The sequence below is a fragment of the Oncorhynchus tshawytscha genome, linkage group LG06 (genome assembly GCF_018296145.1).
Source record: "Oncorhynchus tshawytscha isolate Ot180627B linkage group LG06, Otsh_v2.0, whole genome shotgun sequence".
Lineage (NCBI taxonomy): Eukaryota > Metazoa > Chordata > Actinopteri > Salmoniformes > Salmonidae > Oncorhynchus > Oncorhynchus tshawytscha.
This window is the reverse complement of record NC_056434.1, coordinates 26,322,844-26,349,227: the sequence shown is the minus strand read 5'-3', so window position 1 is coordinate 26,349,227 and position 26,384 is coordinate 26,322,844. Positions and strand designations below refer to the sequence as shown.

At 44.6% G+C, this 26,384-nt stretch overlaps 1 pseudogene; it reads right to left on the bottom strand.

Annotated features, from left to right (window-relative positions):
• Positions 1-1,970: 1,970 nt before the first annotated feature.
• Positions 1,971-26,384, bottom strand: LOC112253455 (annotated as a pseudogene).

Genomic DNA, 26,384 nt, shown 5'->3' with positions numbered 1-26,384 from the left:
CCTCCGAAACACAACCCAACCAAGCCGCACTGCTTCTTAACACAGTGTGCATCCAACCCAGAAGCCAGTCGCACCAACGTGTCGGAGGAAACACCGCGCACCTGGCGACCTGGTTAGCGCGCACTGCGCCCGGCCCGCCACAGGAGTCGCTGGTGCGCGATGAGACAAGGATATCCCTACCGGCCAAACCCTCCCTAACCCAGACGACGCTAGGCCAATTGTGCGTCACCCCATGGACCTCCCGGTCGCCCTAGTGCCGTAGACCACTGCACCACCCGGAAGGCCTCGTCCTGGAATTTTGAGGTTTTATAAATGTTGGCATGACCCAGCGACAATCAGCAGTTGAAACAACAAAACAGACTCCCTGCCACTGTTTCTGTAAAAAGCTGAGGGATGGGGCTAGAGAAATCTCAAATTCATAGACAGAACTATGGATGCAAGGACTGACCATCCATGACATCAAAATGATAGTTTGTACCATGTTTTGAGGCTATGTATTGTTTACATTTACTTTGTTTAAAAACCTTGGAGTAAAAGAAGTTCATATTTTGGGTTCTGATGGGGTACGACAGATGAATACATACTGTATGGTACATACTGTATCATTCATTTTAAAAGTAAACTAAATGGAAGTAGCAACTGCAGATGGTTCCTTTAAAGACCAAGTTGTTACTGTAAACTCTGGCAGTATTTCTACAAATAAAGTAAAGCATAAATCTTTATTAAATCATACAGCAGATAAACAAATGAAGGACGACCAGCAGTGAGTAATAGCCGCATGATGGAAAGTAATCATTTACTGCTTATGTCTTACTATAAAAATGAGAATATTATAAAACCAGACAGAAAACACAAAGAGTATACGTTAGCTGCTAGTGGGAACCCAAAGATGAAACACCAGACTTTTTTCAAGTGGGTCTATTATGGCTATTTTCAAGATGTCCAAGAAATTACATTCAATGATGGACAGGTGTGTCTGTGTGTATGTGAGGGGGGGAACATTATTTTATAAACATAGTGGGTAATGGCTAAGTCAGTAAAGTGCAGATATTGACCTTTTGACTGTAGAAAATATTTCTTTATATTCTACTATATGAATAGACTGCAAATGTTTGATGATCCTCTACAATGCTTTCTTCTCCTATCTGAACATGTGAGTAGGGAAGAACAATGAACAATGTTAAATGAACAAATTCCATTAAATCAAACAAACAAAAGCCATCAATTAAAGGCCAAGACATAAAGAAGGTAAGCAATTTGGTTTTTTCGCCCCAAGTATGGAGCAACGTAATGGCCTTCTTTCATCAAGCTGAACTTGGGATCCAGATCTGACAGCCTCATTCTCTGTGTCATGTAAGACAATGCCTGAGAAGGCAACATGGTTTGTTCCTTGGAGAGCCCATCCTCCAGAAACCTCTTACACTGACACAATCAAATTAAAGCTCATTGGTTAAGAGACGTAAGAAGATGCAAGCCCATTGGATGGAAGGATGAGCAGTTGACATTAATGGGTTCAGAAATAGGACACAAAAGCCAGTTTTCATGTCAAAGGCCAACCTCTAGTCTGCCACTGGACCTTTAGGTTCAAACAGAGTCTTTAAAACTGTTCACTGCTTCTCTTGCAACACACAAAAAAAAGCAAACAGCACACAAAAGTAAAGAATGGTTGGATCTTGCAAATATCTAGAAGGCCACATTACCAGTGTCATTGCTGAAGTGCTGTGCTCTGACGAGGGAGTATGTAGGCGTGTTATAGTATAAGGGGTAAGGGAGAGATATGGAGGAAGAGGGTGAAAAGCAGAGAAACACACCCCACACTCAGTCCGCCAGCCCCAAACCCACACCCCACCGTCCTGCTGTTACAGAGAGCTGCTGTGTTGACGTGCTCGTCGGAGCTCTGAAATATCCCACTTGCTAACTGGTTGTAGTTATAGACATGCCGTATACAACCAGTTAGCAAGTCAGGATTTTCAGAGTTTCCTAGTTGCGACGAGCACGTGAACATGGCAAGAGTGCCAGAGCCCTTCACTCCATTTTCTTGGTCCATTCCATGTCATCATTCTCTCTATCAACCTCTCCATCCTCCGCCAGAAGCTCATCTTGTCCAGAGGGTAGTTCGACCACCCTGAGAGAGAGGGGGATGGAATAAAAATAAAAAGAGAGAGTGAGGGGAATGGGAATAGGAAGAAGTACATGAGGCACGTTAACAGGAAGATATCAAATGAAACATGCACACATCCCACACACAGCACTGTGCTCCAGGTAGCAGTGGTAGTAGATACATCAGCTCTCAGAGGATCTCTACTGCCAGGGGAGAGGAAAGAGATCTGGCTTTGGCACCAGAGTAATGCACACACTTACAGTTATAAATATGTACTGTATCTCCACATACCATACATCACACAAGGACTGCTGAACTCAAATACCTCACATTCACCATCCACCCGTATCCATGCTATAGAATCGGACACCCACTCCTAGGAGGGTTGTACATCAACGATGTTTTAGTATTACACGTAGCCAGGAAGGAAGGGAGCGAACGCAGGTGGTCGTACATGCACGGAAACACATGTACAGTGCATTCGTAAAGTATTCAGACCCCTTGACTTGAAAAAATAATAATTACATAGCAGCCTTATTCTAAAATGAATCAATGAAAAAAATCCTCATCAATCTACACACAATACCCCATAATGACAAAGCAAAAACAGGTGTTTATATTTCTTTGCACATTTTATTACAAATAACAAACGAAAATATCACATTTTCCTAAGTATTCAGACTCTTTACTCAGTTCTTATTTGAAGCACCTTTGGCAGCGATTACAGCCACGAGTCTTTTGGGTATGACGCTGCAAGCTTGACACACCTGTAATTGGGGAGTTTTTACCATTCTTCTCTGCAGATCCTCTCAAGCTCTGCCAGGTTGGATGGGGAGCGTTTCTGCACAGCTATTTTCAGGTCTCTCCAGAGATTTTAGATCTGGTGAACCTTCGCCCCTGTATGAACTCAAAGACACACACACACACCCACACATTAATACTTTATTTCTATCCACAAAGATACTAGACATATTGGAGGAATTGCACATCACTATATATATATACAGTATTTATTTATAAATACACATACACATTAAGGCTTTCACTATATGTGCATACTCACATTAAATATAGGCATACAATACATACAGGTATCTGCCCAAATAAATTAAACACTTGAGCAAATGACAGATACAAAATATATTGAAAGCAGGTGCTTCCACACAGGTGAGTTTGCTGAGTTCATTCTTTTGGCTATCATGGCTAGAAGATATCTCAGACCTTGAAAGAGGGGTCTCAAAGAAGCATATAGGGTTTAACGTGTGTGTGTGTCTCAGCCACCAGATCTCAACCCAATTGAACACTAATGGGCAGAGATGGGCAGTATTTATGTTATGTAGTTCAATTACTTCTCTTATTTTGTCATTTGTATTACGCTGGGCTGAACTACACTCCAATGTATTTTGTAACAAGATACCGAAAACTCTATTAGGACACTACGTTGGTGTTTCCTTTATTTTGACAGTTACCTGTACATCCACATGCTGCGAGTGCTTACAGTGTGTGCATGCATTTGTTTACGTAGGTCTGTACACCCACAGAGCAGAGTGTGTTGTGTTGTGGCTGCAGTATGTCTGCAGTCCCCCTGTCCCTCAGGTGACACCCTCTCTGCAGGAGGAGAGCAGCTCTGCCTGTTTGTTTGATTTCTGCTCTCTGTCCCGCTCCCTCTCTCTCCCCATGCAGGTCTATTTGTTAGCACTGACAGCAGGTTAGCATTAAATATACATGGATATTTCCAGCCACTGGCACACACAAAGGCAGGCGGCGGGCTCCGGGGACACAGGCAGGGAGGGTGGAGGACTGGGGACTGAGCTGTGGCGCTCCCCTGTGGCCGCTTCCTTCTCCACTCTACTCATCACAGCCCCCACTAAGGTTAGGGACCAGGAAAAGGAGGGAGGGTCAGAAAGACAGTGCACACACACACACACACACACACACGCTCACACAAACATGCACACACACACTCCTGTCTTCACACACATGCACATCTGGTGCCCATAGGGGAACAGGGTGACACACAAGTAACCTCTTTCCAGTGCACCCTCACAGACACACACTGAATACCCAATGTGATCTCTTACTGGGGCCTAATGCCAGCACACACACACACACACACACACACACACACACACACACACACACACACACACACACACACACACACACACACACACACACACACACACACACAGACAAATAGATTGCCTTTCCAGGTTATTTATATTGTATCAGCCACCTTGGATGGACCTTTCAATGGAAGATATTATTTGAATTCTTCTTGATGTGATTTCTCTGTTTCTATAATCATGGCTGTTAGCTCAGCCATAGTTGGTCCATTGTCATAGAAACCTGTATGTTTTTCATAGTGGTTGGTCTCGCTTACCATCCTGCAACCCACTGCTGGCTTGCTTCTGAAGCTAAGCAAGTTTGGTCTTGGTCGGTTCCTGGATGGGAGATCAGATGCTGCTGGACGTGATGTTAATGGGCCAGTATGAGGAACTCTTTCCTCTGGTCTAAAAAGAAAACTATCCTAATTCCTCATTGCAGTGATTGGGCACATGGCCCTGTGTAGGGTGACTTTAAAAGGGTGTTTTGACTCTCTGCTGTCACTAAAGATCCCATGGCACTTATCTTAAGAGTAGGGGTGTTAACCCGGGTTTCCTGGCTATATTCCAAATCTGACCTTTACGCTGTCATGGCCACCTAAACATCCCCAGTTTACAATTGGCTCATTCATCTCTCCTGTACCTATTCCCAAGGTCGTCACTGGTAATGAGAATGTGTTCTCAGTCAACTTACCAGGTAAAACAAATAAAAAGCTTCTATGATCATGAAATGGTGCATGATCTTGCAGTACACTTGGTTGGTGGATCCCTCCAATAGACCTTTATGCAGTTCAACATTGCACTGATGTATATGTCACTAATGTGTGACCAGTGACAAGACCTCTGCAAAAGGTGCAGTGGCTTACTGTTAGTAGCAGGGGTTACAGTAGGTCGTATGTCAGTAATGTGTTACCGTACGAAGTCTGTGCAGTACCTGTGGTGAGGCAGTATGTCAGTAATGTGTTACCGTACGAAGTCTGTGCAGTACCTGTGGTGAGGCAGTATGTCAGTAATGTGTTACCGTACGAAGTCTGTGCAGTACCTGTGGTGAGGCAGTATGTCAGTAATGTGTTACCGTACGAAGTCTGTGCAGTACCTGTGGTGAGGCAGTATGTCAGTAATGTGTTACCGTACGAAGTCTGTGCAGTACCTGTGGTGAGGCAGTATGTCAGTAAAGTTCAGAACATTACAGTACTGTTTTACCTGTGGCTATGCAATAGTAATAGTTCAAGTTCAAGTTTTATTGTACCAGGCACAAGTACAGCGAAATGCTTAATTTACAAACTCTACCCAACAGCGCAGTAATGAATATGTAGAATAGTATAACTAATAACAATTAAATAAGGTAGTGTAATAGGGTAGTGTATGGTACCTCTTAGGTAATATACAGGGTAGTGTATGGTACCTCTTAGGTAATATACAGGGTAGTGTATGGTACCTCTTAGGTAATATACAGAGTAGTGTATAGTACCTCTTAGGTAATATACAGAGTAGTGTATAGTACCTCTTAGGTAATATATAGAGTAGTGTATAGTACCTCTTAGGTAATATACAGAGTAGTGTATAGTACCTCTTAGATAATATATAGAGTAGTGTATGGTACCTCTTAGGTAATATACAGGGTAGTGTATGGTACCTCTTAGATAATATATAGTGTATAGTACCTCTTAGGTAATATATAGAGTAGTGTATGGTACCTCTTAGGTAATATACAGAGTAGTGTATAGTACCTCTTAGGTAATATATAGAGTAGTGTATAGTACCTCTTAGGTAATACATAGAGTAGTGTATGGTACCTCTTAGGTAATATATAGAGTAGTGTATGGTACCTCTTAGGTAATATACAGGGTAGTGTATGGTACCTCTTAGGTAATATATAGAGTAGTGTATAGCACCTCTTAGGTAATATATAGAGTAGTATATGGTACCTCTTAGGTAATATATAGAGTAGTGTATAGTACCTCTTAGGTAATATATAGAGTAGTGTATAATACCTCTTAGGTAATATATAGAGTAGTGTATAGTACCTCTTAGGTAATATATAGAGTAGTGTATAGTACCTCTTAGGTAATATATAGAGTAGTGTATAGTACCTCTTAGGTAATATATAGAGTAGTGTATAGTACCTCTTAGGTAATATATAGAGTAGTGTATGGTACCTCTTAGGTAATATACAGGGTAGTGTATGGTACCTCTTAGGTAATATATAGAGTAGTGTATAGTACCTCTTAGATAATATATAGAGTAGTGTATAGTACCTCTTAGGTAATATATAGAGTAGTGTATAGTACCTCTTAGGTAATATATAGAGTAGTGTATAGTACCTATTAGATAATATATAGAGTCGTGTATAGTACCTCTTAGATAATATATAGAGTAGTGTATAGTACCTGAAGTGAGATCAGTGAGTGGTATACATCAGCACAATAGCGTATAGTACCTGTTGTGATGCAGTAGTAGGTCTCGTGATTGGACACATGTTGGATGCGGTGGTGTTTCTGGGGTAACACCAGGTGACAGTCCTGCAGCAGCATCACCCAGCGGGGAAGACCAAAGTAGGAGTGAGACCACTTATGGATCTGATTGGTCAATGTGACAGACTGCCAACACAAACACAAAGTACTCTCTAGAGAGAGAGGACGCAAGAGAGATAGAGATGAAGAGAGGACGCAACGTAGCGAGAGAGAGAAAGAGAGAGTGAGAGAGAGAGAGGGGAAGAGAGAAAGAGAGAGAGGGAGAGAAATAGAAGGGGCGCGAGATAGATAAAGAGAAATAGAAGGGGCGCGAGATAGATAAAGAGAAATAGAAGGGGCGCGAGATAGATAAAGAGAAATAGAAGGGGTGCGAGATAGATAAAGAGAAATAGAAGGGGCGCGAGATAGATAAAGAGAAAGAGAGAAGAGAGAAAGAGAGAGAGGGAGAGAAATAGAAGGGGGGAGATAGATAAAGAGAAAGAGGGAAGAGAGGCAGTTGTTGTTCAGAGAGATAAATGTGCCTTTCATTGTAAATGACAAGGTAGTTTCAATGTTTTCCAGTATATGTCTGAAGCATCTTCACTTCACGACAGTGAGTAAAAAACAACTTTATTTAAGATATTCACTTGCAAGTATGAAACAGTACAGCATTGTCAGCATACTGTATTTTGGAGAACCAGTGTTGGTGAGATTGACTAGACAACCTAGATAGCTGTGGTCTGGTTTCTGCTTGGCTCCAATCTCACGCTATGTCCATGTTCCCCTCTCCACTCTCACCCTGAACCCCTGACCCTCAGCGAGCAACAGACATGACAGGTGTGGATATCACCGTCACCCTGCCAGGCTTCGCTGCCCTTCGCTCTCCTCCCTGTCTCCTCTTACTGTGACACGACTCATGACAGGGTCAGTGATCTCTGGTTTGCTCCGAGCCACCCTGAAGCCCTGACATCATGTCTCTGGTAAAATGCATCACCCTGTCATGGCCTGAGAGTGCCCGTGTCTCTCTGTCTACAGCTCCTCTCCGCGTTGTCACACACACATTATTTATGGATGAGACCTTGTTCAGATTGTAATGCACGAGTGTATGTGTGTGTGTGTTTGTGTGAGTCTATCCCCTCTCTCACCTCGCTGGTCCGTCAGGAACTTGTAGGCCATATGTGCCAGAGGCAGTATTGTGAGCATGCAGTTGTTCCCATTGATCTCAATGAAGTTGTGTCGCGTGATGGCTGTGGGGTCAATGTGGTTTTCCCGGAAAGGACGTATGAATGGCTGGAGAAAAATAAACCAATGTAGAAGAGAAGGGGAGGTAGTTAGAGGAGGAATATCATTATGATAATTGAATGATAATTTCTCTCCACACAAGACTCTTGACCACCTTTACTCCACACACAGAAACGCATACAAGTCCCTCCATCGCCCTCCCTTTGGCAAATCAGACCATAACTCTATCCTCCTGATTCATGCTTAGAAACAAAAACTCAATCAGGATGTACCAGTGACACACTCAATACGAAAGTGGTTTGACGAAGCGGTTGCTAAACTACAGGACTGTTTCGCTAGCACAGACTGGAATATGTTCCGGGATTCATCCAATAACATTAAGGAGTTTACCACATCAGTCATCGGCTTTTTTTATGAAGTGCATGACAAAGTCGTCCCCACTGTGACTGTAAGTACCCCAACCAGAAGCCATGGATTACAGACAACATCCGCACTGAGTTAGAGCTGTGTAGAGCTGCCACTTTCAAGGATAGGGACATTAATCTGGACGCTTATGAAAAATCCCATTGCAACCTCTGACGTGCCATCAAATCAGGAAAGCATCAATGACACTCGATGATATGGAAGAGCATGTAAACTATCACAGATTACAGAGGGAAACCCAGCCGCGAGCCTACCAGACAAGCTAAATGTATTCTATGCTCACTTCAAGGAAAGCAACACTGAACCATGCATGAGAGCACCAGCTGTTCCGGTGTGAGTAAAAACTTTAAACAGGTTAACATTCACAAGGCCTCGGGGCCAGACAGAATACTAGGACGTGTGCCAGGGAATACCAGGTGCTGACCAGCTGGCAAGTGTCTTCACTTACATTTACAACCTATCTCTGACCTGGTCTGTAGCTCAGGAACCTGGGACTGAACACCTACCTCTGCAACTGGATTCTGAACTTCCTGACGAACCGCCCCCAGGTGGTGAGGGTATGCAACAACACATCTGCTATGCAGACCATGTTTACCCACGACTGGGAGTCCGCACATGGCTCCAACACCATCATCAAGTTTGCTGACGACACAACCGTGGTAGGACTGATCACTGACGATGATGAGGCAGCCTATAGGGAGGAGGTCAGAGACCTGGCAGTGTGGTGTCAGGACAGCAACCTCTCCCTCATTGTCAGCAAAAGAAAAGAGCTGACTGCAGCAAGCCCCCATCCACATCGATGGAGCTGTAGTGGAGTGAATCGAGAGCTTCAAGTTCCTCGGTGTCCACATCCCTAAGGAATTAACATGGTCCACGCACACCCACACAGTTGTGAAGAGGGCATGTCAGCACCTCTTCCCCCTCAGGAACACACACACACATATATTATGTAAGTCGGTCACAGGTATGCTATGGTTGGGAATGGTATTTTCTACAGAGGTCTCAACCCTGCAGCAAGACATGCATGATAACATGTGTTCCACCTCCAAAGGGTGAGAGGTTGGAGTTGGTCTCGCAGTTTAACTCCTGATCCATGGCCCCATAGAGGAGCGTACATGATAGCCGGAGGAGAAATCTCTCAATCACACAACACATTAAAGAACAGATAGATAACCTGCCATAAAACCGCACGGCCCCACGGCTCTGATCCAGCATCATAATAAACCTTGGAACAGCGGTGCTCGTCATTCACAACCCGCCTGCGCTGAGACAGACACCTGCCTGTGACGGCGCGGGTGTCACAAATGAAAGGGACTGAGCGAGAGAATCACATAATCACAAAGAGAAAATACACAAGGAAGGTAATTTATTTCCCATATAAAAAGAGGAATCGTTTGGCACTACATTACCATAGCGTGTCACTGACGGTAAAAAGTCATTATCCTGTGTTTGTGGGAAGAACTCAATCACATGTATATCTGAGGACGCATGGAGATGCTCTGCTGGAGCAAGGGAAACTATCTGTTTATATTTAGACAATTATCTTCCTTTCCGTTCCTCTAGTTCTCTTCTCCCGGTCTGTCAGCTAGATTAAAGGAGCACTAAGCCCCAGATGGCACACAGAGCGGGTGTGTGGACTCCTCTGCACACTGCAGCCGCCCCAAGCCACATCAACACTAATCCCACATCGTTTAACGGCCTGCCTTGCCCGCCTTTCATTAATCAAGAATCACATCTACCATCGTCCTGGCAAACCCACCATCGAAAGGACATTTCCTCTCCCTTCACCCTCGACTACGGACTGAACAGGTTTAAGATGTTCAATTAGAGTTTTCTCCTCTAATTACTCTCAATAATAATTCTCCCTCAAGTGAACTTCTTCTGTTTGAACCTTGGTACAAAATGGCGTATCTATCCGTATCTAAGTGTATCCGTTAATCTGCTGGTTAAGGGTCTTAAAACACTCCTTTCAAGATGTCTGTCAGTTACCCCACTCTTTTTGAAGCCTGATCGTCCCAAGGTGGCAAATCCTAATTATGCAAGACAGCAATAGGATTGACAGCGAGTAGCAGATATGTTGCAGAGTCAGAGCAGTAACCGCTGCACAGCGTGTGGCAGGCTGGGCCGCTCTGAAGGTCCGACCAGACAGGCTGCTGATGAAAGAAGAGCAGGCCTGGGCCTGGGCCCTTTGACTGGAGTCACAGGGGGCAGGCATGCTGCTCTGGTACAGTAGAATGGCCCCCTCACCAGGGCACAGGTATGTATGAAGGATAAACTACAGAGGAGAACACAAGTCATTTGTTGCAGTACAGTAACATACAGCAGCCAACATGTAGACCGCTGTCCAACATTTGGGCTATTTCCCAATCCCTTTTTGTTTCAGTGAACCCTTTCAACACCCATGATCCAGGTGTTCAGAATGTACAGTACCAGTCTAAAGTTTGGACACACCTACTCATTCAAGATTTTCTTTCTTTTTTAAAACTATTTTCTGCATTGCAGAATAATAGTGAAGACATAAAAACTGTGAAAAAACACATATGGAATCATGTAGTAACCAAAAAAGTGTTAAACAAATTTTATATATTTGAGATTTGAGATTCTTAAAAGTATCCACCCTTTGCCTTGATGACAGCTTTTCACACTCTTGGCATTCTCTCAACCAGCTTCACCTGGAATCCTTTTCCAACAGTCTTGAAGGAGTTCCCACATATGCTGAGCACTTGTTGGCTGCTTTTCCTTCTCTCTGTGGTCCAACCCATCCCAAACCTTCTCAACGGGGTAGAGGTCGGGTGATTGTGGAGGCCAGGTCATCTGATGCAGCACTACATCACTCTCCTTCTTGGTGAAATAGCCCTTACACAGCCTGGAGGTATGTTGGGTCCTGTTCACCTCAAAGATTATCACATCCACCAGCTGCCCTTTTAATTGGACAGGATGAGAGTTGCCTTTTCTCTAATTGGATGAGGGTAGCATGACCAAGTTGTGCTTAAATATGGAGCCCAGATGCTGTAACCCAGGTCCCACCGGGGTGGGCAATGTGTGGGGGGGGTGGCCTGGTGTGGCTGTGGTGCTGGCTGACGGTGTCCAGGCAGTGAGGGAGTGGTATGTCCTGGGGAAGAGAATGACATTTTGCTTGGGGTAGCCATGGGAGCATTAACCACTACAGACCAATGAAGCCCAGTGCTACTATATTGGTAATAACCCTGGATGGCTGAGCCCTTCATACGACTGGGATGTAGGTGGGACAGGACTGAGGGAGAGTGGCTGGATGTGGCCTGCTCAGCACAGGAGCAGGATGGTGGGTGTAGTGTGTGTACTGGGTGTACAGGGTGGTGGATTGTAAAACCACAGAGTAACGCTGGCGCGGTTATGGATGAAGACCGTCGTGAAATAAAATAACCGCCTTAATTTATCTACTTTAAAAATCTCCTTCATGTTCAGGTAGACAAACTTTACCCAAAAGCAGCAAGGTTAAACTAAGCCTGGTTTACATTTAACAGACAATATAAGGAGAGACAAGAGGACGCAAAACTCATTTTGTTTTTTTGGAACGAACAGCTGACTGGACATTCAAAACAGATGACACGTTATGTGCGGTTGAGTCTGTTTCCGCAGTAACATGGACTCTTTACAACGTGAAGAAACTTTGTTGCTCCTTGTTTCAGCAAGGTGTTGTAGCAAACAAGATTGAAACAAAAAGTATGTTATTAGAACGATTATAACAAACAAATAACCGTCATCCAAAATTCCAAGACCGTCAGTCCTAAGCAGAGGTATACAGACAGTGTGGGTGGAACTTCACTGATATAACTCATTGGGGAATGGGAGGATATTAGGTTTAGCCTCTGTTTTGCCTAACAATACCTCATATGACTGATATGTAGTCATTTGGAATACTTCTCAAGAGTCAAAGGACTGAGGTCTGGAAAGGACCTTGAACTCGGAACTCTGTCCCTTACCTTCCCAAAGACCGGGATGTCCACAGAGCTCCAGGTGTCTGCTCCCCAGTGCACCATACCAGAGGCAAAGTCTGCCATCACTATCCCCATGACTGGAGTGGGGAGCATGGAAGAGAGGAGGAAACAGAAGACACAAATCCTTTACCATTACATCGGACAGATCTTTTGGGGGGAGACATCCTGTAACTTCAGACTATTTCAAGGTCATTACAAACAGTTAACTGAAAATGTTTGAGGATAACTTACGGACGACAAATATGATTTTGATAGATGTGCACAGTGGCGAAGTTGAGGAGGAGGAAGGAGAGGTTGATAATGAAGAGAGAGACACAGAACCACACTGATCCACTCCTGCAGTCGCTTACCTGAGGAAAACAGCTAATCACACGATATGAGTCACACAGTTACAGAGACACAGGTAAAGTAATAAAGCTACCGTACATTTGCACTTTCCTCTGTACTGTACAATAGTGCTGAGGACCACATTCTGAAGAGAGTGTAGAGTAACCTGTGATCTTCTGTGTTAATGAGCAGAGTGAGGTCAGCCCTGGTACCAGGAGAACGTCCACTCTCAGCTCTGTAGGGTCATTGGGTCAAATGCTGGGGGCGCCGCCACATCTGTGGGTGTCCGTCACAGTGTGTGTGCTAACCATCATCCACAATGTTAAGTGGTAATCGGTTCGATGAAGACAAGTGTATGCCGAGACTGGGGTCGTGACCCCTCATGTGCGGAGCACCGCTGACACAGCTCTAAACTCACAGTTCAGCTGTGACAGATGAAAGAGAGACGATGGGCCGGACATGGGCGGGCGGGCGGGAGGACCACCGTGTCGCCACTCTGCCCCTGCAGGCACAGAGCCGATTAGAGGGCTAGTGAATAATTCAGCAGGCTACGGAGCGGTGCGGAGCTGCTTAAGTTAGAGCCAGCCACTACTGTACTGTACTGTACGTCATCACCACATCCACTGAGACCAGCCTGATCCCCTCTGCTTCACCCTCTCCTTCTCACTCTACCTCTCAATTCTGATTTCCCTTCTTTTCCTTCTTTTAACCTTTGTGTCTCTCTGTCCACATCTCTTTCTCTCCTCCCTATTCAGCTCTTCTTCGTTTTTTCTTTCTGTCTCCCTTTCTGCAGATGCAAGGCGTCATGTGCCACAGTGAAGTCAAGCCATCTGAAAGTTTAATGACATTAGATTTTTCCAAAGGAGTAGATTGGAGTGCCAGGAGGTTATGGGGTATTGATGAAAGTTTTAATAGGGTCTCTCAGGCCCAACTAAAGCAAGTTAACCAACCATTCCAATACACCTCCCTCTCAAAAGACATAGAACTGGTCCTCAATCATCACAGGAGTTCACACACAACCCTTCACCTGTGTACTGCCGCCCTCATCTCTCACACAGCACCTGTTTACGCTGTACTAGCCTAGCCATGTAGTGTTGATTGAGGAGACTGGATTGCTCTTAGCTGTTATGAGCTGCTTTAAATGAAACAAATTAATCAAGTGAGAAGCATCCAGGTGTGCACGCTCTGCATGGCAGCGAGGCCAGGTGTGCTGTGGCCAGCTGTGGAGGACAGGTGTGGGGCAGCAGAGGCTCCTGCAAAGGAATGACCTCAGAGACTGACAGGCCTCTACCACTTAGCGACTGTCTGACTTCACTTCTTACTAGCCACTGATACAAACACATGCTAACGAAATTCCTCTGTGTGCAAGATCCTGTCAAAGGTCTGTAATTCTTGCAGAATGTGATTCAAAATGTAAGAGATGCTACCTTTTTATCAAGGGGGGGGGGGTGTAACCTAATAATACAGAACATAAATCACTGAGTACCTCTTTGATTGCAGTGACCAATGAAAACTCTATGTAACACAAACTTTGGCCTCAGACTATGTTTAGACATACCATTTACAGCAAGGTTAACTGTTACACCATCGTTTTGTTGTCTCCACACTAAATATGACACCATTTCTACCACTCTGTCAAAACACAGGAGAGACAGACACCAGAGATTCACTGCACAAAAATTCACTCTCAAGCACACTTTCATATCAACACAAGCAATCACACACCCCCTAACTACACACACACACACACACACACACACACACACACACACACAGGGTTGCGCAGTGGGGCCGCTGTCAGGTGATCTGCGTCAGTCCTTGGATCCTCCTGCTCCCTGGTGAGAGGAGAAACTAGGCCAGGCCTCGACAGAGCAACTGCGCGCAGCCAGAAACACAGTCCCCCTGTCCATAGGACCAGAGTGGTGTGCTCATTAATACAGTCCTGACAACAACACGCTCCCTGGCAACCCCTCTACCATCGCTCACACCAGCAGCCCCCGACTCTGCACGCTGGCATGGAATTAACCTGGGAGGGGCGGAAGATGAGGAAAGGGGGGGTGCTAATAGGCTGAAATTAATCAACGACGCCTGATTCGGCGCAGAGGGACGGCGCCAGCGCCAAACAACACCCTGTGAATGCTAATGGCCTTCTCCTCTCTCCCTCGCTCCATCTCACCCGTTTACCTCCCGCTCCGCTTTACAGTGCAGCAGCAGAACGGGCCCCATCTCTCCTGCCATAGTGACGCATCACACAGACATAGGAAGGGATTTCTAAGCATCTCAACTCAAGGAATCTTGCACTATGAGTAGCTTGTGACATGGATCTCTGTGCAATTATGTTTTGGGAGATACATGAACCAGGAAACCAGGTTTGATATAATTCTTCCTGATATGTGGGTCTAATTGAGTGTGGTTGTGATCTGCCTCTTCCATGAAAGGCCCTCCGTGTACATGGCCCAGTCTACTGTACAGATGTCTTCAGTGAATCTGCAAGAATGTACTATGCCGTTGTGTGAATATTGAGCAGAGCCCGAGTTACTTATCAAAGTAGTCAACATCTTGCTTGTCCTGTGTAAGTCATAGTCCTGTGTAAGTCATAGTCCTGTGTAAATAAATTCATGATTTGCATGCTTTCTGTACAGCACTTCAAAGCTTGCCCAGTATTCCGCCTCTATCTGGTCTGGACAAAAGGATATTTTCTTCCCTCTCGCCTGACCGTGTTGTCCCAAACTCTGAGGCCTTGTGGTCTCTGAACAGAGTCCCTTTGAAAGACAGCCTCTCACCTCCTCCAGAGTCACAGACAAAAACTAACTCACACCCAGAATGGCTGCCTTTCACAGCACAAAGACAGAGTCTGTGGTGCCAACATACCATGACAGCATCATTCTCTCTCTCTCTCCCTATCTCTCCCACACACACACACACACACACACACACACACACACACACACACACACACACACACACACACACAAACACACACAGACACACACACACACAAACACACACACACACACACGCACACGCACACGCAGACACAAACGCAAACATACACACGCGCACACACACACACACACACACACACACACGCAAGTTCGCACACACACATTCACAATACAATTACAAACATTTATTCATGGTAATTACTAAAACATTAGACATACAATAGTGTAGATAGATGCATAATTCTCTTTATGAATAGACACCTCTCTGCTATTCTTTCTTGCTCTCTGTCTCTCTGTCCCTTGGCCAGTTCTCTGTAGGCCTATCTTCAGATGGGACTTTGGGAGGGGTGGAGGGGGATGTAGTAAAAGTGGGTCACATGCTTAGAGTGGGAGAGACTGAGAGAAGCAGAGAAAGAGAAAAAGAGTGAGGTAGAATTCCCCTGATCAGGACCAACAGATCAGTCACAGGCCTCGTTCCTTTCATCTGTTCTCAGTGGACGTCTGATCCTGGGACACGAAACACACACACACACACCACATACATGAACACACACACCACATACACACACACACACACACACACACACACACCACATACACACACACACACACACCACATACACGAACACACAACACACCACATACACACACACACACACACACACACACACACACACACACACACACACACACACACACACACACACACACACACACACACACACACACACACACACACCACATACACGAACACACAACACCACACACACACACACTAAGGACCACATACACACACTAAGCACCAAACACAGAGAATCCAATCCTGCCAGACAAACTTAATACATATATTACCCCATGGACAGAACTGCAACAAAGAAATGAATGGGACAAATGAGACAGATTCAATGACTGCACACCAACACAATGGAACGAAACGAATGAATGAAACAAACACCAATGAACGAACATACACGTGCACACGCACACACACATACACACGGCCCGAAGTGAGTGGTATCTAGGCCTGGCTCCAGGCTCCATCCTCTTTCCCCAGTGGACATGGAGAGAAAGGAGGATGGACAGATCCCGTGGTGTGTGGGGGATGTCGACAGATCCTGATGAGGGCCGCAGATGAGTAGGATGCCCGAGAGATACAATACAATGTAGCACACACACACACACACATAGACACACAAACACAGACAGTACACACACACAGTGCACAGACACACACAGTACACACATAGTACAGACACACACGCACACACACACAATACACATGCCCACACACAGCACACACACAAACACAGACAGTACACACACACACATAGTACAGACACACAAACACAATACACATGCACACACACATACAGTACACACACACACACACACACACACACACACACACACACACACACACACACACACACACACACACACACACACACACACAGACAGTACACACACACACAGCACACACAACACACACAGTACACACACACACACGCACACACGCACACACACGGATGCACGCACATACATACATATTGCTAGATGGAAAGTGTGCTCTATACTAATTTCAGATCGTTTGGCTCTGGATGAGAGGAATTTGAAAATAATTCTCTATTGCTCTCTGTGCACTTGAACGATGAGCTCTATAGAGATGGTCTTTAAGACTGCATTTACATTAACTCACATCTATGAGTTATCTGAGTAGACTGAGCTATAAAAATTCTAACATTCCCAACCCATTTCCAAGTTCAGCTGCATACTGATTGAGTTACTCCTGGGGAGGGAAATATTCTATTTAATAACAGTAATTAGACCAGTTTCCCACTGCCTCCATCCTTACTATAGCAAAGTCACCAGACAATACAGGGGACCGAAGGAGAGTTCTATCAAATATTAATAACAGGCTTTGCCCTAATGTATTTGGCAGAACCTGTGTGTGTGTGTGTGTGTGTGTGTGTGTGTGTGTGTGTGTGTGTGTGTGTGTGTGTGTGTGTGTGTGTGTGTGTGTGTGTGTGTGTGTGTGTGTGTGTGTGTGTGTGTGTTTGCGACTGTGCATTCAGCCTAATGTATTTAGCTGCCCTGGTGTGTGTATAATTGAGGAGCTCAGCAGGGGCAATGGCAGGTAGCCTATTTCTTATCCTCTTTGCTCTCCTCTCTCTCTCTCTCTCTCTCTCTCTCTGTCTCTCTCTCTCTCTCTCTCTCTCTCTCTGTCTCTCTCTCTCTCTCTCTCTCTCTCTGTCTCTCTCCCTCTCTTTATCTCTCTCTCTGTCTCTCTCTCTCTCTCTCTCTCTGCTTATATATTCCTGTCTCTCAGCCTCTCTCTATCTCTCCCACCACAAGTCTACTTGGCTTTTACAGCAGCCAGTGCACATGCAGGAATGCGAGTGTAGTCAGGTTTACAGTAGCACACAGCCTCTAACAAATGGCCTGGTCTTGTTTAATGCATGTCTCCTGTCTTCTTCCGACTGCCTGAAACCGTTGGTCCACAGGCCCGGGCTGGCCCAGGCCGACCCGGGTCACACACAGAGTTCGGGTGAGTCACGGCCAGCGCACTGAAATCCGCTTTCATGACCTTTCGGTCAGGAGTCCAGAGCCATTCGACACCTGGGGTGAGGTCAGCCTGACAGAGTGTGTCTGGTGAAGGGCTTCAATAATTCAGCAGCTCTGCCAGAGTAAAGCAGGTTCATCTCTCTAATGGAGGTGATGGAGGTGGAGGGAGGAGCTCCGGGTGAGACAGGGGGCAGCACTGGGCTAGTGGGCTCTGCCTCATTCAGTCTGCGGTTCCACATGGCTGGGCTGGGTAAGGTTCTGTGATGCTGGGCTGAACTGGGCTGTGGTAGGACGGTGTTAAATTATGTGTTGCTATTGAGGTGTGCTACAGTAGGCCATTGTAAGGTTCTGTGTCGCTGGGCTGAGCTAGATCAGTGTACATGTCTGTGTTTCTGGGCTGGGCCGGTGTTTGAGTGTAAGATTCTGTATTGCTTGGGCTAGTGTAAGGTTCTGTATTCCTGGGCTGGTTTGGGTTGGGCTAGTGTAAGGTTCTGTATTCCTGGGATGGGTTGTGTTGGGCTAGTGTAAGGTTCTGTATTGCTGGCTGGGTTGGGCTAGTGTAAGGTTCTGTATTGCTGGGCTGGGTTGGGCTAGTGTAAGGTTCTGTAGTGCTGGGCTGGGTTGGGCTAGTGTAAGGTTCTGTATTCCTGGGATGGGTTGTGTTGGGCTAGTGTAAGGTTCTGTATTGCTGGCTGGGTTGGGCTAGTGTAAGGTTCTGTAGTGCTGGGCTGGGTTGGGCTAGTGTAAGGTTCTGTAGTGCTGGGCTGGGTTGGGCTAGTGTAAGGTTCTGTGATTCAGGTTGGCAGGGTGTTAGGTTCAGTCAGACTGACGTGGGAGGGCAGTGTCTGGTGTAATGCCGTAGAGCAGCCTGTGAGTTGTGACTCCTGAGCTGCAACACAAACGCATGGCCCTGTGCCAGCTATGGAGAGGCACTGGATAACACACTCTCTGTCCTCACCCTCCACAGCTCTTTTTCTCAGTCTCACAGCTGTCTATAAGTCTTAGGTCCAAGTATTTTTTTTATAAAGGTTTATAATAAGTGTGCAGGTGCTTCGCTAATAGAGCTCTTCGCTAGTGTAGAAAGAGCTCTTGTATTTTATCTTTATGGAAATCCAAGTCACCTCGGGTCACCTTTATAAATCCTTGATGAGAGACATTTCTGATGTTGTTTTAGTAACAAAGTCAAAACCAGACTGGTTATGAAAATTGTCTGTTGACGATAAGACTACTTTTCTTCACTGTCTCAGGCGGGCTGGATCTTCCTCCAATGTCCAGAGGTCAACTGCATGCTGACAAGCTGAGCTACAGGACAGTAAGATGATATGAGATTTACTCAGTTCAGTGATAGCTACGTGGTTACTGTACTTAACGTGTCCATCTAACAAGCTGCTCTTCTAACTGTCCGTTACACTAAAACATGTGAGGGATAAGACTAGGTAGGTAATACATAAAACAAGACTTTTGTCTCAATGTGTTGAGTGTCTGTTTGACATAATTGAGCACTAAATATACACAATCTACATGAGTGGATGACTCAATAAAAACATGGTGATACCCACTCATGAGGGGGGCTGTGTTAATAATCCCAGAACGAACAGCTGTCCTAAGTCTTAACCCCAGTAAAAATCTGCTTTTCATTTATCTGGCTATCGTTTATCCACATGTCCATCCCTTATATTTAGCCTCACAATGAAGTGTTCAGATATTCCATTGTCTTTTCAGGACAACCAGGGACACAAGTATAACACAAAACTAGTTGACATAAACAGTTGCATTCATGAGTTTTATTGACAAATGTCAAAAAGAAAAGAAGGTCCCCCAAAGCACGAACCTGATCAAAATCAATGTATATGAACGCTCTAAGTACAGAAATGGTTAGTGCGAAATGAATATCCAACTAGTCAGGGACAACTGTGTGGAGTTTGGAGTTTGTGACAACAACTATGTGAGTTTATTACAGTATTATGATGTTTCCTGTGATCTTCTATGTAGAACAACCCTTTACCTAACGACTCTTGTGTAGCTTGTGAGCGTCATAGAGCAAAAAATGCGTCTCGGCTTTTTAATAGATAGCTTTTAACAGTTTGTAGCTTTTTGTATAAAAAAACTTGCCCTCGTCTCACAAGCACCGCTCTAGCTCAGCCCCAGTTAATCACACAGACTAATCTACGGATGCAGAAGGAATAGACGAATCCAATGGTACCACCCAGAAGTCTGTAGCTCAAACACGTTATGGTTCAAAGGGGTTAGAAGTCCAAAAGCCACCACTGTTACGGTGGGACTCATTGGGTCAATGATGTGAACCTGACTCAATCCATTGTGTAACTGCAGAACAGCCTTCTATCTAACCTACTTCATTTTGTCTTCTTTTTAATTGAACCTTTATTTAACTAGGCAAAAACTCATTCTTATTTTACAATGACGGCCTACCCCGGCCAAACCCTCCCCTACCCCGGCCAAAGCCTCCCCTACCCCGGCCAAACCCTCCCTTACCCCGGCCAAAGCCTCCCCTACCCCGGCCAAACCCTCCCCTACCCCGGCCAAAGCCTCCCCTACCCCGGCCAAAGCCTCCCCTACCCCGGCCAATCCCTCCCCCGGCCAATCCCTCCCCTACCCCGGCCAAAGCCTCCCCTACCCCGGCCAAAGCCTCCCCTAACCCAGACAACGCTGAGCCAATTGTGCGCTGCCCTATGGGACTTCCGATCCCGGCCGGTTGTGATACAGCCTGGGATCGAACCAGGGTCTGTAGTGATGCCTCTAGCACTGAAATGCAGTGTGTTAGACTGCTGCGCCACTCGGGAGCCCGTGTGAACCATGTGCAGTGGCTAGTTGGTCAGTCTATCTGATTGTAACCACACCTTTAGTATCTATAAATGGAAGAAGTTGAAGAAGTGAGTCACAGGAACAGGCCTCAGACGTGGACAAGGGAATAGCTTACTATCACAATCTAGACCACTTACAGCCAGGGAAACCAGATCTTGAGGAGGGCAATTCCATGCTAGCGGCAGAATTTCAGTAAAATCTCAGTTTTATATGTCCAATTTTTCCAAAAACTCTGTAAAATATCTGCTCTGAATTAAGATTCAGTGATGTCTGCAGAAAGAATGGGGCATCAGCTATAACATGACACCTTGAGGTTTAAAACGTCTATTTTGGTTATTGAACTACAGTAAGTGAAGTGGATTTACACCCTGTAACCTTGAATCTAATTAGAATAGAAATGTGTCTGTTTTTTTTACCCCGTTTTCTCCCCAATTTCATGGTATCCAATTGGTAGTTACAGTGTTGTCTCATCGTTGCAACTCCTGTATGGATTTTGGGAGAGGCGAATGTCAAGAGCCATTCGTCCTCCCGCTTAACCCTGGAAGCCAGCCACACCAATGTGTCAGAGGAAACACTGTACACGTGGCTACCATTTTTTTTTAAAGGTATCTGTGACCGACAGATGCATATCTGTATCCCCAATCATGTGAAATCCATAGAATGGAAAAAATATCTAAAGAAATATTTTGGGCCTTACTGCTATTAGCCCATACAAATGCTTTGAATAACAGATTCACTACATCGAACAACAGATTCGAGTTGACATCAATTTACTGATTTCCATGAACTTCTATGAACTTTAACTCAGTAAAATCTTTGAAATTGTTGCATGTTGTGTTTATATTTTTGTTCAGTATAAATGTAAAAAATGTTGTTGAAAAAATTGTTTCCTGATCTGTCTTATATCGCTCAGATATACACCGCATGACCAAAAGTATGTGGACTGCTACTTATTGAACATCTCATTCCACAATCATGGGTATTAGTATGTAGTTGGTACCCCCTTTGCTGCTATAACAGTCTCTACTCTTCTGGGAAGGCTTTCCACTAGATGTTGGAACATTGCTGCGGGAACTCACTTCCATTCATCCACAAGAGCATTAGTGAGGTCAGGCACTGATGTTGGGCGATTAGGCCTGGCTCGCAGTTGGTATTTCAATTCATCCCAAAGGTGTTTGAGGAGGTTGAGGTCAGGGCTCTGTGCTGGTCAGTCAAGTCTTTCCACACTGATCTCGACAAAACATTTCTGTATGGGCCTCGTTTAGTGCATTGTCATGCTGAAAAAGGAAAACACCTTCCCAAACTGTTGCCAGGAAGTTGTAAGCACAGAATAGTCTAGAATGTCATTGCATGCTGTAGCGTTAAGATTTCCCTTCACTGGAACTAAGGGGCCTAGCCCGAACCATGAAAAACAGCCCCAGACCATTATTCCTCTTCCACCAAACTTTACATTTGGCACTATGCAATCAGGCAGGTAGCGTTCTCCTGGCATCCACCAAACCCAGATCCGTCTGTCGGACTGCCAGATGGTGAAGCGTGATTCATCACTCCAGAGAACGCGTTTTTTACTGCTCAAGAGTCCACATAATTATGTATATTTTGTGTAGGACAGACACTTCAGAACAAACTTCCTTAGAGTTTTTGGGGGGGACAATCTGTTGTTCTATGTGGTGAATCTGTTATTCAATGCATTTGTATGGGGTAATAGCAGTAAGGCCCAACATTGTTTTTTTTTTCATACTTCAAGAGGTCTTAAAACTCAAAATCAAATAGCTAAATTATCCTTGGTATGACCTTCTTAAAACAATTCCATATAGCTTAGATATGGCTTACACTGTTATGGGAGCTCTGCCCCCAAACAAGACCAAATGTATTTGGTCCGGACCAAATCTGAACCAATCATAGACGTCTACGTTTCACAAGATTGGCCATCAAATTACAGCACAGTAGAGCTCAGTAGAGTAGAGTTCAGTACGGTACAGCAGAGTACAGTAAAGTACAGTACAGTACGGTAGAGCAGAGTTCAGTACAGTAGTGTACAGTACAGAACAGTACATTCAGTACAGTAATGTAGAATATTGTGTCGTGGAAATTCAGTACTGAGAGAGACATGGTCTTTTCTTCAAACAATCCTCTTTATTTAATATCGATGAATTATTGAAATAATGAGACCGTCAGCCCACCAGTCTTGATTGACTGTTAGGCTGAGAGTCTAGCCTTTACTGACGATGCACAGTTTTTCTATAGCTGATACTTAGTCAGTTATTTCTAACCTTCCCATAAGCCACCTTGGTTGTCTACACAGATGGTCTTTTGCTTAGTTTCCTCATCCCAAGATGAGACAATGAGGCATTGTTCTCAACTCTTCCAGGCTCTCTCTATCTCGAGTCACACACACCACATCTTGTCTATAGAATGCTAGCTTTTAGGTTTTTATCACCAACACAAATCAATTGTCAGCTTAAAACTATTTCTAGTAGAACCCATGTCCTCAACACCCAGACTAGCTGCAGGAGTGCTAGAGTGGAGACCTTAAAACACAGCATTAGCAGGACAGAAATATCTTACTGTTTGTTAAGTAAATAATTGTTAGATATCCAACAAATAAGGTGAACACATTTTTCCCTCATAATAGTGCAGTACAGAGTAGAATATAGTACATTATAGCCTCTCCTGAATCCGGATGGGACAAGACTGTAACTATCAATTGAGGAGAAAAAGGAGTAATAAATAATAAACAAAAAAACTCTATTGTACTGAACTATACTCCTCTTTACTGTACTGTCCAAACATATGAACCCAACTGTGGGTTCTGAAGGAATTTCGAGTTTTAACCACCTAATAATTCATCAATAAATTTGATATCAGTAAAACCACTATAACTATTTGATAGGTCTATTTTTTAAGATTGGTGAAAAATGTAAATGCCCTAATTTCCATTAAAATATAGACTCTTAGCTTTCATTTGACACCCAATTTGACATGTTCCTATGAATTTGACATGTTGGTGCTCATTGGTCCTTTTATGGAAATGACCAGGAATAATGTGAGAACACACACACACACACACACAAACACTTGAAGGCAGTGCCCTTGTGTCCAGACCAAGACGGCTGGAGAAGTAATCAGGAAAACAGAAATGATACGAAAATCCTGTTTACTTACTGGAGAATCCGTAAAGTGGGATAAAAAGCTCAAAGAGCAGTCAGCCGTGCGTGTCAAACAGACAAATGGCAGAGAGATACGTCCAGCTGTTTGCCTGTCCTGGGGTTGCTGTAATGAGCCTTAGCCTCCATTGAGCCGACCAAAGCATCATCAGTCCCTCCCTGTCGCTAAGCCTCAACATGTCCACAAACACAGCCTCTCATTCCGATCACCCTTCGCCTACACCACAACACATCTGCTAGGTCTGCTGCCATGGACCACAAACCTCTGACATACCTCTCCTCCTTCTACTACTGTCCCAGTCTCTCTCTCACTCTGTTTCACTGTATATGGCTCACTCACCCACCCAACCATTTAGTGACTTGGATCATTGATTTATTATTTATTTTTAATTTTTATTTAACTAGGCAAGTCAGTTAAGAACAAATTCTTATTTATAATGATGGCCTACCCCAGCCAAACCCGGACAACGCTGAGCCAATTGTGCGCTTCCCTATGGGACTCCCAATCACAGCTGGTTGTGATAACGCTTGGAATCAAACCAGGGTCTGTAGTGACTCCTCTAGCACTGAGGTGCCTTAGAGTGCTGCGCCACTTGGGAGCTTGGAGCCCAAATCTCTGGATCCTAAATGTATGGACAATCCTCAGAATAATTATTCATAATCATGGACTCAAAGAGTCAAACATGCAACTCTGGTTTTACAAGATCATGTCCCTTTCATCACTGTGCTGTAACAATAACATCAGTCTACCCTGTCAGTTCATTAACACTACAGATGGATACAGTAGTAACCTCTCAGAGGCCATTAAAGGAGATCATGGATGGAATCAATGTTCTTGTGAACACCTGCGATGATGTAAGGTACTGAGATGTGGTTATTTGGTTATTTCCAGGCCAATGTGTGGTCTAATATCACATACTAATAGATTTCCACTTCCCTCTCTCAGTAATGCTGTCTCACATTTCTATACTAAGCAGAGTAAGAGACGAGTTATAAACTGAGAACCAGCTTCACATCTGGCCCAAAGAAAATGCAAGGCCATCTCCAATCCCCCATTAAAAAGAACTTGCATTAATTACTACATTAACTTATTAATCATGCACTCATCACTCCATCCATCTATACACACTTTTACAGTAATTAATAATAGTTGTCAGTAGCAGCAGCATATGTCTAAAATACTTTGTTTATTGCCTGACAATAGACAAACACACTCAGGGAAATGGCTGTCTCTTCCTTCTATGACAAAAAGAAATGACCCTTTCACCCAATAGTTAAACATTGTTATGGCTAGGCTACTTCATCTGTACTGGTCATCCCTCACAGCCTATTACAGCTTCGGTGCATCATCAGCTCACATCTCAGCTCACTGGTCACCATAGCAGCACCCACTCGTAGCACGCGCTCCAGCAGGTATATCTCACTGGTCACCCCCAAAGCCAATTTCTCCTTTGGTTGTCTTTCCTTCCAGTTCTCTGCTGCCCATGACTGGAACGAATTGCAAAAATCTCTGAAGCTGGAGACTCACATCTCCCTCACTAGCTTTAAGCACCAGCTGTCAGAGCAGCTTACAGATCACTGCACCTGTACATAGCCCATCTGTAAACAGCCCATCTATCTACCTACCTCATCCCCATACTGGTATTTATTTATTTATTTATTTTGCTCCTTTGCACCCCAGTATCTCTACCTGCACATTCATCTTCTGCCGATCTACCATTCCAGTGTTTAATTGCTACATTGTAATTACTTCGCCACCATGGCCTATTTATTTCCTTATCTTACCTCATTTGCGCTCACTGTATATAGACTTTTTGTTTTCTTTTGTTCTACTGTATTATTGACTGTATGATTTGTTTATTCCATGTGTAACTCTGTGTTGTTGTATGTGTCGAATTGCTATGCTTTATCTTGGCCAGGTTGCAGTTGCAAATGAGAACTGGTTCTCAACTAGCCTACCTGGTTAAATAAAGGTGAAATAAATTAAAAAATAAAAAATCAGTAGCTCGGTGCACGTGGTCGGGTGACAGTCCTAATCTTAGTGAGGTTTAGTGTCTACTCAGCACATTGTTTTACCAGGAGAATACAGTTTGACAAGATGTTGGGCCCCGGGGCGTGCTGCGGTCCCCAGCGAGACGCCATGCTGCGGGCAGCCGCGCCATGCTCAATCCCATTAGGATCCTCTTCTTCCATAGACCGATGTTGGATCTCTCTCTTTGACAGTAGTACCGCTGCTTCCAACTCAATCCTCCCTTCCAT